Source organism: Mesocricetus auratus, unplaced genomic scaffold, assembly GCF_017639785.1.
Source record: "Mesocricetus auratus isolate SY011 unplaced genomic scaffold, BCM_Maur_2.0 Super-Scaffold_100011, whole genome shotgun sequence".
Taxonomy (NCBI): Eukaryota; Metazoa; Chordata; class Mammalia; order Rodentia; family Cricetidae; genus Mesocricetus; species Mesocricetus auratus.
The window spans coordinates 83,258,266-83,273,480 of NW_024429195.1; the positions used below are offsets into that span (position 1 = coordinate 83,258,266).

General features: G+C 44.8%; 1 long non-coding RNA gene across 2 annotated transcripts; it reads left to right on the forward strand.

Annotated features, from left to right (window-relative positions):
* The first annotated feature begins 701 nt into the window (after positions 1-701).
* Positions 702-14,921, forward strand: LOC121143113. Of its 2 annotated transcripts, none has more exons than XR_005880223.1 (5): positions 702-882; positions 4,359-4,667; positions 5,334-5,423; positions 14,216-14,425; positions 14,737-14,921. It is a non-coding gene; the product is annotated as an uncharacterized LOC121143113 (long non-coding RNA). The 2 variants fall into 2 exon arrangements; XR_005880222.1 differs by having other exon boundaries at positions 14,740-14,921.
* The last annotated feature ends 294 nt before the right edge of the window (positions 14,922-15,215 follow it).

Here is a 15,215-nt window from a genome sequence, read left to right on the forward strand (position 1 = left end):
TATTCACTTGTGTGTGATGTTACCCCACGAACACTACCCGTGCCCCCCCCAGACCAGCCCTAAGTCTCAGTGCACGCTGGGAAAGTCTCTTTGCTGTCCAGTCACGTGCTCATCTGCTCCCCACACCACTCTCTTCCTCTATAATGGCCTCTCTCCCTAACCCTCCCCTAACGGGAAAGTAACTGCTGATATGATGAACCTGAGTGATTGATTATGCCACAGCCACAGTTTGTTAAAGAGCGTGGTTACCATAGCCGTGACTGCTTCATCTTTCTGCAGAAGACTGGAGCTTTCCCAGCCTGCCCTGGTCACCCCCTGGGCCTTGGATCTACGTCGGGCCGTTTCTCCCTCCACTCTTCTGTACTGTTGCTAACACATGATAACATGCAGCCTGTGTGCAGACGTGTGACAGCCTCGCTCTGCTGGCCCTGCCATCCTCCCCTCCCTCTGTAAGCGCATGAGCCACACTAACAGGCTATGTTGTGCAAGCTGTGCTATCTTTGAGGGAAGAAAAATAGAAGAGACTTACTGGGAGTCCCAGACCAGTCGTAGTCTGGTGGTCAGCCTGCTTATTAGAAAGGCCCCAATTTAGATCAGTGGTAATGAGGTGACCTGTGTTCTCTGCTTGAGTTGGTTGCCATGATACATATTCTAGAACTCAGAATTTTGGAGCTGGCAACTCATCAAGCCTCCATTGCCGTCTCCAACACACTCCCTGGTGAAATATTGGAGCCAGTGGTTTCCAGCCCTGGCTGTGTGCTAGAATCACCTTCCCCACGGAAACCCAAAGGACTCTACAGGAACATGTGGCTGCTTGTCAGCCTTTGCCAGGAGTGGTTAGTGAATTCCCACTCTGCCTGAAGACGTGAATTCTACAATGAAGTAGGCAGAAACGGCTTCCTGAGCTAGGGGGACGGAGCAGAGTTCAGAATGACCTTGAGTTACAGCCACATCTCTGCATTTGTTAGAGACAGGGGCATGCCAAGGAGTATTCTGGGGGTCGTGGACACCTTTGAAATGGTTATGACGTTCTCAGAAGCTTTCCAGACAGCTAATTGTTGCCTTTACCTGTGTATTCAGCTCCTGGGGCGAGGGCATTGGAGCCTCTGGGACCTTGACATGGGGTCCCTGCAGCCTTCGGTTCTGTCATCCTGAGCTCTCTACTCTGAGAGAGGCGCTCTGGGTGGGCAGGCTTCACTCTGTTCATACTCTTGCTCTGAACACCCGCACTGTGTTTTTAAACACAGCGCAAGCAAGGTGCTCCTGCAGGGAGAGCCCACAGCATCTGGTAACGTCCCAGGGAGCCCTGGAGTCTCTTGTTACCCAGATTCGGTACTAGACTCTGGGATAAGGTGATGAGCAAAGCAATCTAATTCCTACGTGTGCTTCCACATCCTGGTGGGTGGGGGCTCGTCTCTCTCAGCTCACGTGGACAGGGCATGCGCTCACTGAGTGGAGTCTTCCTAGTTCATTCTCACCTCACGTGTATATTCTCACCTCATGTGTGGACAGGGCATGCGCTCACTGAGTGGAGTCTTCCTAGTTCATTCTCACCTCATGTGTATATTCTCACCTCATGTGTGGACAGGGCATGCGCTCACTGAGTGGAGTCTTCCTAGTTCATTCTCACCTCATGTGTATATTCTCACCTCACGTGTGGACAGGGCATGCACTCACTGAGTGGAGTCTTCCTATTTTATTTTAAAAGCTCTTTGTCTCTGCCTCTATTTCCCTATTTCTGTATCTCTAACATTGCAAGTACAGTTAGCTCCATGTATGTGTGTGTGTGTTCCTATACATGTGACTTTGTGTGAGTGCATGCATGTGTATGTATGCACACTCACGGGCCTGTGCACTTGTGTAAGTATGCACATGTGGAGGCCAGAGATTTATGTGAGGTGTTTTTCTCTGTCATTCTCCATCATTTTTGTTTCTGTTATTTTAAATGATGTCACTAAAGGCCTCAGCTGACCTAGAACTCACTACATAGAGCAAGGCTGGCTTCAGAGTCACAGATACCTGGTTGCCCCTGCCTCCGGAGTGTGGGGACTAAAGGCATGAGCCACATTCCAAATCCATTTTTGTTTTTGTTTTTGCTTTTTAGACCAAGTCTTTTACTGAACCTGGAGCTTTGGCTAACCTGACTAGCTTGTGAGCCCCTGGGATCCACTTGTCTCTGTCTCCAAGTACTGTGGTTACAGATCCACCTCTGCACCATGCCTTTACATGGCTGCTGGGAATCTAAACCCACCCAGGTCCTCACATCTGCACAGGGAATCTGAACACGGGTCCTCATGTCTGCACAGGGAATCTGAACCGGGGTCCTCATGCTTGCACAGGGAATCTGAACCCAGGTCCTCACGTCTGCACAGGGAATGCAAACCCAGGTCCTCATGCTTGCACAGGGAATCTGAACCCAGGTCCTCACATCTGCATGGGGAATCTGAACCCAGGTCTTCACGTCTGCACAGGGAATGCAAACCCAGGTCCTCATGTCTGCACAGTAAGAGCTTCACCTTCTGAGCCATCTCTCTAACCCCACAGATGACTTTAAAAAAATCAGTCTTTTTCTTGAAATTTGCAAAAATCTCTGCCCTTTGTATATTCCCTAAAAACAATAGTTCCCAGCCTGTGTGTCGTGACACCGTTGTTAGCTGAACAACCCTTCCACAGGGGTCACAGTAGCAAATTACAATTAAGAAGTAGCAATGAAAATTGCTTTATGGTTGAGGTCACCGCAACATGAGGAACTTCATTAAAGAGTCACAGCATTAAAAAGGTTGAGAACCACTGTTTTAGAGGGCGCTACCCTCCCTCCTCCGCCTGTTCCCCTCTACCGGCAACAATGGGGCCCAAGAAGCTGCAAATGTCCTTCTAGCATTTGCCTCCCCTCTTCCAAACCAGGCCCTTCCTATCTGTGACTCAGCATTCCCTGCTCAAATGTCCCCAGGGTGTTTGCAACGTGAACATGGGCCACACTACTAGCTGAAATGTCCTTGGCCCCATGAGTGGTCACAAGAGAGTTGTGCTCTGAGGACATGTAGAAGGTTCTTTTTTGGGCTGTCATATTCATGTGATTGTGGGGGAGCCCTACAGAGAGGTGCCTGGGAAAAGAGATGGGCCAGCTGTGTGCTAGGGACTGAAACTATCTCTCTCCAGGTGGTCATTTTCCTGCTCCAAAATGGAGAGATCTAAATTTAAAGCTGGCTTTTCAGGGCACCGCATTTTTATAATCATAGAGACATAGTTTTTAGAAGAGATGGATACAACATATTTTTAGTTTACAGTTTCTGAGCCTAGTTTATAACGCTTATGAGTTTGTATAAATGGTCTCTGGGTCTCTGACTGGATACTTATTCAAGTTCCCACAACTGCTAAGGCCGTTCTTAGGAAGGGATCACAGTGAGACCTGACCCGGGCTGCCTGGGTTTCCTTCCCTAGTTCCTTATGATAACGATGGCGATAAGGACGGTAGCTTTAAGAAATAAAACTCATGTGCATGTGTACATGTGTGCTTGTGTGTGTGCACATACATGTATATATGTGTGTATAGCATGTGCACATATATGTATTGGTGTGCATTCCTGTGTGCAGGCACAGGAGCCAGAGTAGGATATTGAGCCTTCTGGTCCACCACTCTCCACCTTATTCCCATGACATAGGGTCTCCCACTGAACCTGATGTGAGGCTGGCATCCAGAGAGTCTCCTGTCTGCATCTTCACAGCACTAGAGCTACAGGCACACGCCATCATGCCTTTCTTTTTACATGGAGTCTGGGGTTCCAAACTAAGGTCATGCTTATACAGAAGGTGCTCTCCCACACAGAGCAATCTCCCCAGGCCCCAAATAAAACTCTTGCTGATACATAGTGTGGGTTCTCACCAAAGGATAGCACATATCCACAGAAGTGTGCGAACACAGATGCACACAGCCATGTACTAACTGGGATGTGAAGTGGAATGTAAGCATCGCCTCAGTCCCTTTTCAATAGCTTTCCCCTCAACCCTTCCCAGGGGTAACCAATATTCTATTTTATTTCTTCTTCATTGGGTTTTCTGTAATTACAATCACAGCAAACACATGCTTTTGTACATGACATCTTTCCCCAAATAGCATATTTATGATACTCACCCATGTCACGTGCAGAAAGGGTTCATTTATTTTCACCATTATATAGTATTCCGCTGAATAAGTATATATTTATATATGTATATGTATATATAATATATATGTGTGTGTACATACGTATATATTCTTTAAAGGAATAGCACTAATGAATGACTACATATACATATATGCATGTATGGTATGCGTGTCTATGGAGGACTTATTAAACTGGTTACATGGTATGGTTCAGGTTGTTCAACAATGACTGTCTTACACTGGAGAGGTGGAGAATCTAGTAGCTGCTTGGTCCATGGGCTGGATGTCTCAGGAGTCTCAGTCTGGCACTGAAGGCCTGCAAGATTCCCAGAGAGCTGCTCATCTGTATTGGAAGCTTGAGGAAGCTCATTCTAATATCATCAAAGGAGTGCCACAGCAGCAGAATCTTTGGAGAAAAGCACACTTCCATGTCCTTTCATCGGTGCTGCCACAGGAGTGTGCTGTCCACATTTGGGCTGGGTCTTTCCACTTCAAATAGTCTGATCAAGAAAATCCCTCACAGGTATGCCCACCACCTTTGAGTTTTAGTTGATTCTGGATCCAATCAAGTTGGCAGCTAAGGTTAACCACCACACCTATTTTCACTTATTTCTTCTGGTCTTTGATGGACATATGGGTTACTTTTATTGAAACTGCTAAAAATGATGATGCCATGACAATTTCTAAGTGGCTTTTTCATGTTTATATAAACTCATTTATGTTGAGTATATATCTACAGATGTAAGATTATGGGAATAAGGGCACATTTAGCTTTAGATGCTACAAAAACTGGGTTGTGTGGGAAGACTTTAAATTATTCATTACACATATTGTACAGACTCATGCTTTCCATGTGTGTCGACTCTGTTAAACTTGTTTCCCAAGGAATCTGCCCATTTTTTCTAAGTATCAATAGCTTGCTTATAGCATTCTTTGATTACAATAAACCCATAGAATCTATAAGAATCTCTTTTGTTAATAAAAACTGAGCACTTTTGACTTTTTCTTTCCTTTTACCTTTTTTGCAATGAGTTTCTGCCTTTTGAGAAAGATGACCTTCTTCATTGTACATTTGCTTTTTATTTCTGTTCGTATATTGGTACCTTTTCTCATTTTATCTTCTATGGGCTTGACTGGAGTATTTTCCTACTTAATAATGTTATTCATCTGTTTTCTGCATCTGTGACAGAATCTTGCAGCCTTGTGAGCTACTGAAGAAAAGAAATTGATATCTCATAGTTCTGAGCCTGGGAATCCAAGGTCAAGGTGCTGGCATCAGGTGAGAGCCTTCTTGCTTTATTGTAACAGGATGGATGGATGGATGCTTGTAACAAGAACACGAGAGAGATACTAAATTTGCCTTTATTTTAGGGACTTTATTATAGTTTTAATTGTGTGTGAGAGGGATGGAGGGTTTGTACACATGAGTGCAGTGCCTATGGGGACCAGAAGAGGGAGACAGATTGTCTGGAACTGGAATTATAAGAGGTTGTCAGCCGAGCCTTCCCTGACATGGGTGCTGAGAACTGAACTCAGGTCCTCTGCAAGAGCAGTGTGCGTATTTAACCACTGAACCATCTCCCCAGCCCCTGAGCCTACCTTTATAACAACTGACTGTCTTCATATGTAACTCCTATGATGAATGCCATTAGTCTGTTCATGATCTCCTGTGACCTAATCAAAACATAGCAAACAATTGGGTAATTGAGTTTGGGCTTTGTTTGTTTGTTTCCAATATAAGCATCTAACCCCCTTCCCCTGTAGCCCACAAGTTGGGTACATTTGTTTTCACAAATATTCCATTCTGAAAATTGTCAGATTTACTTTTGATTATTTGGAAGCATATTGCTTAATTTCCAGATACTTAGATATGTCCCTCCTGACCATTGTTATTTATGTCCAGCTGAATTTCTCTGTGACAGAGAGCACAGTCCTTTATGTCCAGCCTTTGAAACTTGCAGAGGCTGCACTCAGAAAGAGTTTTCACTGTGGTTGTCAGGTCTAACATTCTATATATATTAACTAGGCCACTTTATAATCATGCTGACTTCTCTACCTTTGTACTAATGGTGACTGAGAAAGCAATGTTAAAATCCCCAGCCATGCTTATGGATTTGCCTGTTCTATTTAATTCTGTCGCTGCCTTCTGCATCTGAGGTGTTTGTTAACAGTCTATACAAACTTATTTATAATTTATTGTGGACCAGCCCATTATCATTCTGAAGCATTTCCTTTTATTGCCAGCTTTTCTGCATGTGTGTGTGTGTTTGGAAATGTGGATCTGTGTGTACATGTGATTGTGAAGGCCAGAGAGCAACACTGAGCATCTGCCTCCACTGATTTCTACTGTATTTGGGGACAGGGTCTCTCATTGAACTTGAAGCCCCTCAATTCATCTGGACTGGCTGGCCAATGAGCTCAGGGGACCTGCAAGTATGGAAATATCCTTATGTAACAGTGCTATGTGCAATGATTCCGTACAATTGAAAGTTTGAAACTGTATTATTGTTTTACTGGAACTCATATTAAGAGAATTACATCATATACAAAGACAAAAATCACATTTTAATTGCTTTGTAGATTCCATTTCTATGAATACATAAAATTGTGTATATACGTGGCATGGAAACAGAAGTTTGATTGTCTGGGAACACGACGGAATAATGGGGACAGGGAGAAGGGGAAAGTGGGGTGGACTTGGTCAAAGTATATGCTATGCTTGTATAAAATGTCCCTTGAAAATCTTCCTTATGGCCGGTGGTTGAGGCACACACTTTTAATCCCAGCCATTGGGAGGCAGAGCCAGGTGGGTGTCCGTGAGTTTGAGGTCAGCCTGGCTTACAGAGAGAGTTCTAGGACAATCAGGGCTACACAGAGAAACCCTGTGTCAAAAAACAAAACAAGGAATTACTATGTTCAATGACTATTTGCCAAAGATGGTTTAGAATATATTGTTATCTTGAACACTCAGTATACCCACATTTTTGTTTTCCATTTGTTTTTGTTCTGTTCCATGTTTCCACATTGTACCACGTGTCTTCTGCCCAGGGAGCCTTATACATTTACATGTAGTTACATATGATTTGTTTTTAACAAGATTGTCCTGGTGATAAGGAATTCTTTGGTTTTTTTGTCTGTAATATTTTCTGACAGGGTATAACAACTAGGGACTAGCTATGGTCTTCCCTTCGTCTTCCCTTCCAGAGTGCCCCTTTTTGTTTGCTTGTTTTGTTCTTAGAAGTCCTCTGTCCAATGATTGCTACTTTGTCTCTTCCTCTCTGGTTGCTTTTAAGAGGAAACACTGGTCTCAGACCCTGAGCAGCCCTTACCATGATTGCCTATGTGAGATTCCCTTTCTAATTGTTTCGTGCAGCTAACAAAGATTGAGCTGGTATTGCAGTATCTTTTATCAGTTTGGAGGAAATCACCACTTTTTCTCTATACATTGCTTTCCTTCTTTATCTGTCTTGTTCTTCTGGGACTCCAAGCCTCTGTTCAGTCTTTCTCTTTCCAAAATCTCTTATTGGTTCCTTTCCTCGTTTATAATTTTAATGTCTTCATGCTCCAGTTTACACATTTTTCCTGACAAATTCTTCAACTCATTGACTCCCTTTCAGATCTTTATAATCTGAGAATAACTCTACATATTGAAAATAAAGACTTCCAGCTGTTTTAAATTCTAGAACCTTCACTCGCTGACTTAAAATTTTATGTGTTTGTGGGGGTGTGCACATGTGTGTGAGAGTGGGGAGGTGTGCACACATGCATGTGTGAGAGTGTGGAGGTGTGCACACATGCATGTGTGAGTGTGGGGGTGTGCATATGTGTGTGTGAGTGTGGAGGTGTGCACACATGCATGTGTGAAAGTGTGGAGGTGTGCACACATGCATGTGTGAGAGTGTGGAGGTGTGCACACATGCACATGTGTGAGTGTGGGGGTGTGCACCCATGCATATGTGAGAGTGTGGAGGTGTGGACACATGCATGTGTGTGAGTGTGGGGGTGTGCACACATGCATGTGTGAGAGTGTGGAGGTGTGCACACATGCATGTGTGAGAGTGTGGGGGTGTGCACATGTGTGTGAGAGTGTGGAGGTGTGCACACATGCATGTGTGAGAGTGTGGAAGTGTGCACACATGCATGTGTGTGAGTGTGGAGGTGTGCACACATGCATGTGTGTGAGTGTGGAGGTGTGCACACATGCATGTGTGTGAGTGTGGAGGTGTGCACACATGCATGTGTGAGTGCGGGGGTGTGCACACATGCATGTGTGAGAGTGTGGGGGTGTGCACACATGCATGTGTGTGAGTGTGGAGGTGTGCACACATGCATGTGTGTGAGTGCGGAGGTGGGCACACATGCATGTGTGAGAGTGTGGGTGCCCATGCCCATGCCTGAGAAGGATGTCAGGTGTCCCACTCTAGAATTCTCTGCCTTATTCCTGTGACAAAAGGTTTCTCACTCAACCTGGAGGAAGCCTGCCAGGTATCCTCCTGCCTCTGTGCCCTACAGTGTCCTACAGGGCTCACACATGTGTGAAACTATGCCTAGCTCTTTCCATGAGTGCTGGGGATCCGAACTCAAGTCTCTGTGCTTGCACAGCAAATACTCTTACCTGTTGAATCCTTTCTCCAGCCCTATTTGCTTGTCTTTAATAGTTTCTTCTTCTAAGCTAAAGAGCTATTACCTGTCATGAACATATTTATGACAATTATTTTAAGTCTGTATTGACCCCATTATCTTAATTATCTTCATATCGTCTGGGTTTCCTTTTCTAAGGGGTTTTGGGCATTTTTTCCTGACCCCAGGTAAATCTGGTAACTATTGATGGATTATCAGCTGTGTGCAAAACTCTGGACAGTTCAGGCTTCCTCCAGAAGTTACATAACCAGGTAAAGGCAGATTGACTAACTTGTTAAATTGGAGATGGACTGGACTGAAAACCAGGCTTTGGTCTTTATGAAGACAAAAGGACTCGTAGCTAAGCCGTCTTTCTGAACTTTGTTTTTGAGACAGGGTCTCACAGTGCAGCTCAGACTAGTTCAGACAGCAAGGGGAGCTCCCTTCCTGTGGCAGCCCCTTACTCCTGCTGCTCTCTGCAGCTTTGTGAGTCCTGGAAGTAATGTTCAGGTTTTTATCTGACCATCTTTTCTGTTAGCGTTCTGGGATCCCAAGGCTTGCTTGTCTGCCAGGGCATGCTTATGGGGAGAGGGTGGTCAGGCTCCTCACTCCTTGCCTCCCTTCCTCCTGAGATCTTGGGCTCTTAAGCCTTCATGGCCTCAGTAGTTCCCTGAGGTGTCGTTTCATCCAGCTTTTCTAGTTGACCCTGGCAGGAGAGTTGATCTGATATTAGATGGCGATTGCACAAATACTGAATGACTAGCATCTGCAATGGACATGAATATGTTAAGTGCTTCTCTAAATAATCTGCATAAAGCTACTCATTTAAATAGCAATAATCCTGAAATCTAAATTCTCTTACTTTCTATCCTTTATGGGGAATAAAAATGATAACTTGGGAGGCAAGTGGTTTGTTCAAGATTATATAGTATACACAGCATGTTGAGAATTTAAAGCAAGCAAACTGAATTTAATGTCCTCTTTCTTCTCAGGGGTTCTTTATGTGTTTGAGACCCATGAGGTATAGTGTCTGCCTCATATTAAGTAAATACATATTTTACTTGATTGATATCTGTTACTTCCAGTCAAGTAATTTTTAATCAAGCTCCTTGCACAAGCTACCCCTCCCACCAAAAGACGTCAATATTGATATTCCTGTCCCCAACTAATCCATATCATTGCCAGAGCTTCTCATTTCTCGGCATCTTCACTATCTCTTTTCACTTTCCTTGTTTTTACAAGAAAACCATGCCATGATGTCCTCCTACACACTGTGCCAGCAAACCCCTGTGTGAGAAGTATCCAGAATAGGAAGGCTAAATGTAGGCAGCCACTTGGAAGAATGGAGTCCTCCATCAAGGTTAAAATTCCTCCAGATTTCTGTTCCAAGCCCCAGAGCACAGTATGAGCAGGAGGTAACTGAGCAGCTGCTGAGAGGCACCCCCCTCCTCCCCTTCCCCCCCACTCCCCCCTCATAACCCTGCCCCCATCACTGTTAATAGGACCCAAGGCCTCCATTGTAGCAGCATGAGGAAGCAGACATTTTCACGCAACATGCCGTAACCCCTCCTGCCATCCCTGACCTTTAAGGAGTTGGTACACCCAAGGGGAAGGTCTCTACAGATCCCCATGGCTTTGTATTTGGCAGATCTCACTTCGTAGAACTTAGCCAGCTGTTTCTTTCCCCAGTGTGACTGAAACATAGTACCAATGGTGAGATTTGAGGTTCCATCCTGACTCACATCAAGAATCAGGTAAGGAAGAGGTAAGCCTTGGAGCCTTTGGACATGGAGGAGGCACTTCCTCTTGTCAGGATGGAATGGAGAAGATGTTGGATGCTCATCTTCCCCTGAGGCTCTCCTCTCATAGAGAAGACCTGTTTGTCTGTAGAAAGAAAACAGAGATGGCTAAGGACTGGTCAAGGACTCCAACTTTCCCAATCACCTAACGTCATGCATAAGGAGGGGGAGAAGAAAGACCACTTCATTGGTTAGATATGACATGATTTAAATAATAAGGAGCGTGAAAGCACATGTTTTTATCCAAATTCTACAGAAAATGTGATTATACAGGTCATGAAATTTGCCCAGTTACCCTGTAAATAGGAAAGCCAAGATTAACATAAGTCTGTCTTCTTTTCAACATTCTACCCTGCCTGCCTGCTTCTGCCCACTGTCATACATGGTAATACATATTTTACAGTAAGGCCATGTATGCACTGTGAGAGAAAATTACTCTTTAAGAAGTACAGGAATTATCAAACTACTAGGTATAATTTAACAAGATACTTGATGGAGCGTCCTAGCTCCTTGAATGGATATCTATGACCCAAAGTAGCCTCCACCCAGACATCTAGAGAGCACTAGAACCAGATGCGCACCCAGGGCTTCATTGTGGAGTGGCATAGCCTAGAACAGGGAGGGGCTGTGGTGATCGGTCTGCTGCACCAGGAGAGGCCTTTCCCCCACAGCATAGAGCTGAGCCCTCCCTCTCCCTACATGACGGTCAAATCTTAAGTCACAAGTCCCACTTCTAGTCTTAAAAGTTATGGAAAATTTCCAAAAGACTTTTGATTTTGGCGATATGTGTGTGTATATATATATATATGTGTGTGTGTGTGTGTGTGTGTGTATGTATATATGCATACATAATGTGATATATATGTATATACACATATATATTTTTTCAAAGTATTAGCAACTAAAATTAGAGGGGTCTGTAAGATGGCTTAGTGGGCACAGAAACTTGCCACCAAGCTTGATGGCCTGAGTCTGTCCTCAGATTCCATATGACGGAAGAAGAAAACTGACAACACAAGTTGTCCTCTGACCATGCTGTGCTCACACGTGTGCATACACACACACACACACACACACACTAAAAGTTTAAAAAGGAAATTAAACTTAGAACTTTAAAATATTTACTTACTAACAATTTTTCTGTTGACTTAACATTTCATGAAAAAATACACATTTTTCAAAAATTAAAATATAATTGAGTAGCACTGTTTTTGCTAGACAGTGGGTAATTCAGTAGTAAACAGCTGTGTTTTCATGCCTCACTCTGCTTTTGAACGATTGTGCTGTATCCTTTAGCAACGACGGAATGTTCTGACTCCCTGGAAGGGAGAGACTCTTCATGGCCTTTTCCAGGCTGTGGAGATTCTCCTTCAATGCTTGACAAGCATGATAGCAAAATTAAGGATTATCTATGATGCGGAATCTGCGTGTGTCATTTGCATTTATTCTTTGTTACATTAAAATCCTTTGGAGTATCTCGTGTGCAGAATGAATCTTTTACTCATTTTATTTTGTAACATCATACGTTGATCTGTCTTTTGGAAATATCAATTCTCTTGGATGTATTGGTTTTACAAATTGACACATTTAATCATCCTAGCCCCAAAAGACTCTCATTGTCACCACCCAAAGCATCATTAGAAATGTGTTTGGCTATGGGAAACTCCAGGATAATAACTCCAGGTGCGGTTTTATAAAATTCCAGTGACTGCTTTGAAAACTAACTTTTATTGTTGGCGACAACGCCATTAAGGGTCTCCCCAGTGCCTTGGAAGCGGCAGTTCCTGGTACACGTGTCGAGAAACCCGATGGCAAGTACCCCTGTGAACGGAGCAGGGTTTGGTGTGTGCCAAGTACCCCGGTGAACGGAGCAGGGTTTGGTGTGTGCCAAGTACGCCGGTGAATGAAGCAGGACTGGGCGTGCCCACGGGAAGTGGGAATGGTGCTCTGTGCAAGCCCTGGCTCACCCAGCTTGCAGCCACGGGGAGACTCTCCTTCCTTAAGATAGGCATCTTCAGTGTGCAGTGAGCATGCGCACATGTGCTGCCATGTCGCCACAAGTAATACTGTAAAACTATCGCTGGAATTGAGACTCACTAAATTTAATAAAGCTTGCTCCTTTAATATTTTCTTAAGTGAGACTAGATTTTTCATTTCTCCTGATGGGGAGTGCACAGTGTCAAAGAATTCACTCTTCTAGGGCCCGAAGGTATCTATCTACAATTCTCATTCACACTAGGCTAGGTTGTTACAGTTTCAGCAAAGTCAACACAATCGTGACGGCAAATATAATCCAACCTTGTGAGTGTCTTGAAGACATCTTCTCTCCTCTTCAGGAGCTCATGGGCCCTAGTCCAAGAAGTGTCTTCCGGGCCAATTGAGGGTGGGAGAGGCCCCCACCCCCACCCCCAGCCCCACCCCGCCTCAATTTCTCTGTTCTGTGCTTGCAAGAACATGGCACTAGCTCCCTCTCTGGGTACTTATGGAACTGCAGAGCCTAGAGGCAAAGCCTGGGCTGCTCTCAGAAGAGATGGAATCCTGGGGTACCACGGAACGACCACAACATAAGATGGTAAATTTGGGCCCTGAACGTGCCTGACTGAAGAGAAGGAGAAAAGAGCACCTTCCGGGAATCTGCCTACAGCTCAGTGTCCCTAGTGGCAGAGCTGATTGGGGTGGATACACGCTAAGGGACTGTCCAGACTACTCCAAAATACTAGGAAGGGAAAGGACTGTGAAGTAAGTGTGAGTGTGTGTGCGTGTGTGGTGCCATAGACTGAGTAGCTTTGAAACAACAGAAACGTAGCCTGCAAAGAGCCAGGTGAGCTGGCGACGGTCAGTGTCTGGTGAGAGTCGGCTTCCGGTTCACAGACAGCCATGTCATTAAGGGCAAGGCAGACTTCCTGGGCATCCTTCATATGAGAGCACTAATCCCAGTCATGATTACCTACCCAAGGCTCCACTCCCAATGTGTCACATTGGGGCTTAGGGTTACATTGCGAATTTGAGGAGAGAAGGACACAACTGTCACCATCGCCCCTTCCTGATTCTCCAAACCCAGAAAGGGAGCCAGAAGGAAGCCAGGGACATGAATGCTGCCTTCCTTCCTCCCGTTTCCCCTCTGCAGGACCCGGGTGCCGGAAAGGAAGAAAAGGGCTTGGCGTCCGTTTGTCTGAGTTGGAACAGTAGGGAAGTTGGCAGTGGGCATTCAGAATCGTAGTTTTAAACTAGACTGAACGGAATCTTACCTGTCTGTTGTGTCAAGGAAATTACGGAATCTAGTGGGAAATTGTGATCTAGTGGGAGAGAAAGATTTAATACTGTGTGACCAGGGGCAGCAAATAGAATCAATGAAACTACTGTGATTTAGCCACCTGTACCCAAGCTGAAACATTCTAACCAGACAGTTTTAAGCAAATACACTTGATGGAAAGATACAACGTCCAAGGTTCCTTTAAGCCACCTCTATAAAGCACTCAGAAATAAGAATGTGTGCTCCCTCTGCTCGCCATTGGCTGGAGGAGCTGTGTGGAGTGATGGGGGAGGGGCACCCAGTGGAAGGGACACATGTCTCTCCTTTCCTTGTCATCATACCCCCTCATCTCACCTGGGGTCTCTGGATTGCTAACCACATTGCTGTTCCTGTCCTCAGGTCACAAGGCAGACATGTGATTCAGGGTTGGCCAACTATGACACCCCATTTATTGCAAAACGTTGTGATGGAGGGAACTCACCAGCATCAGAACTCATCTGTGGTTGATGGGAAGGCCCAACTTTGGTGGCCACAGAGCCTGTGGAAGAATGGAGAGCTGAGAAGAAAACCCCAGGACCAGAGACAGAATCGGGGGAGTGGCAAAGTGAGGTAAGGGGATGGTAATTTTGTTCTGTCACCTCCTGGGTCTGTCTAGCTTAAACTGATGCATTCCTCAACTTTAGTATTTAGCGTGCAGATGTTGAGTCTCACCCAAAGGCCAGTGCGTAAAAGCCTGATCCCTGGAACAGTGACATTGGGAGGTGCTGTGGACCTCTTCCAGGCAGAGGAAACTTAAAATCAGTAGGATTTTCTTCTAAATCATAGCAAGGGAACCCCTGGCCTGATGCCTTGCTCAGTGCTACAGTCTGTGCTTAGCATTCATAAGGCTGAACTGAATTCCAGTGTTTTCCATCCCCAAGCAGAAGAACAAGCAACTTGCTAGCCTGGTGGGAGGTTCAGATGACTGTTGCTGCCCACAAAGAGGACTCCATAGCTTTCCATCATCTCACTTCAGAAGGGACATAAAGTCTTAGGCTTCCAGGACTGTAAGTTTACTTGCTAAGCAACCTGTCTCGGGCATCTCATTACTGTAACAGAAAACTTAGTAATGCAGGTTTATTGCTTTTTTTTACTGACCTAAGCAGACTTGGGGTTTTAATCTTTTATGACTAAAAATGGTCTAAATGCACTGGATTCTAGGTTCATCTATTTCAATTCCTAACACATGAGCAGTCAACTGATTAAACATTAGCTATTCATCCTATTTATTTATTCACTTACTCACCCAGCAAATATTTACTGAGCATATACTAAGTGCTCCTAGATAGTGAGTTGGCACCAAGGGTGATCAATGAAGCTATTTTATCTCTGTTTTTAAGGAACTCACAGCCTTTAGGAG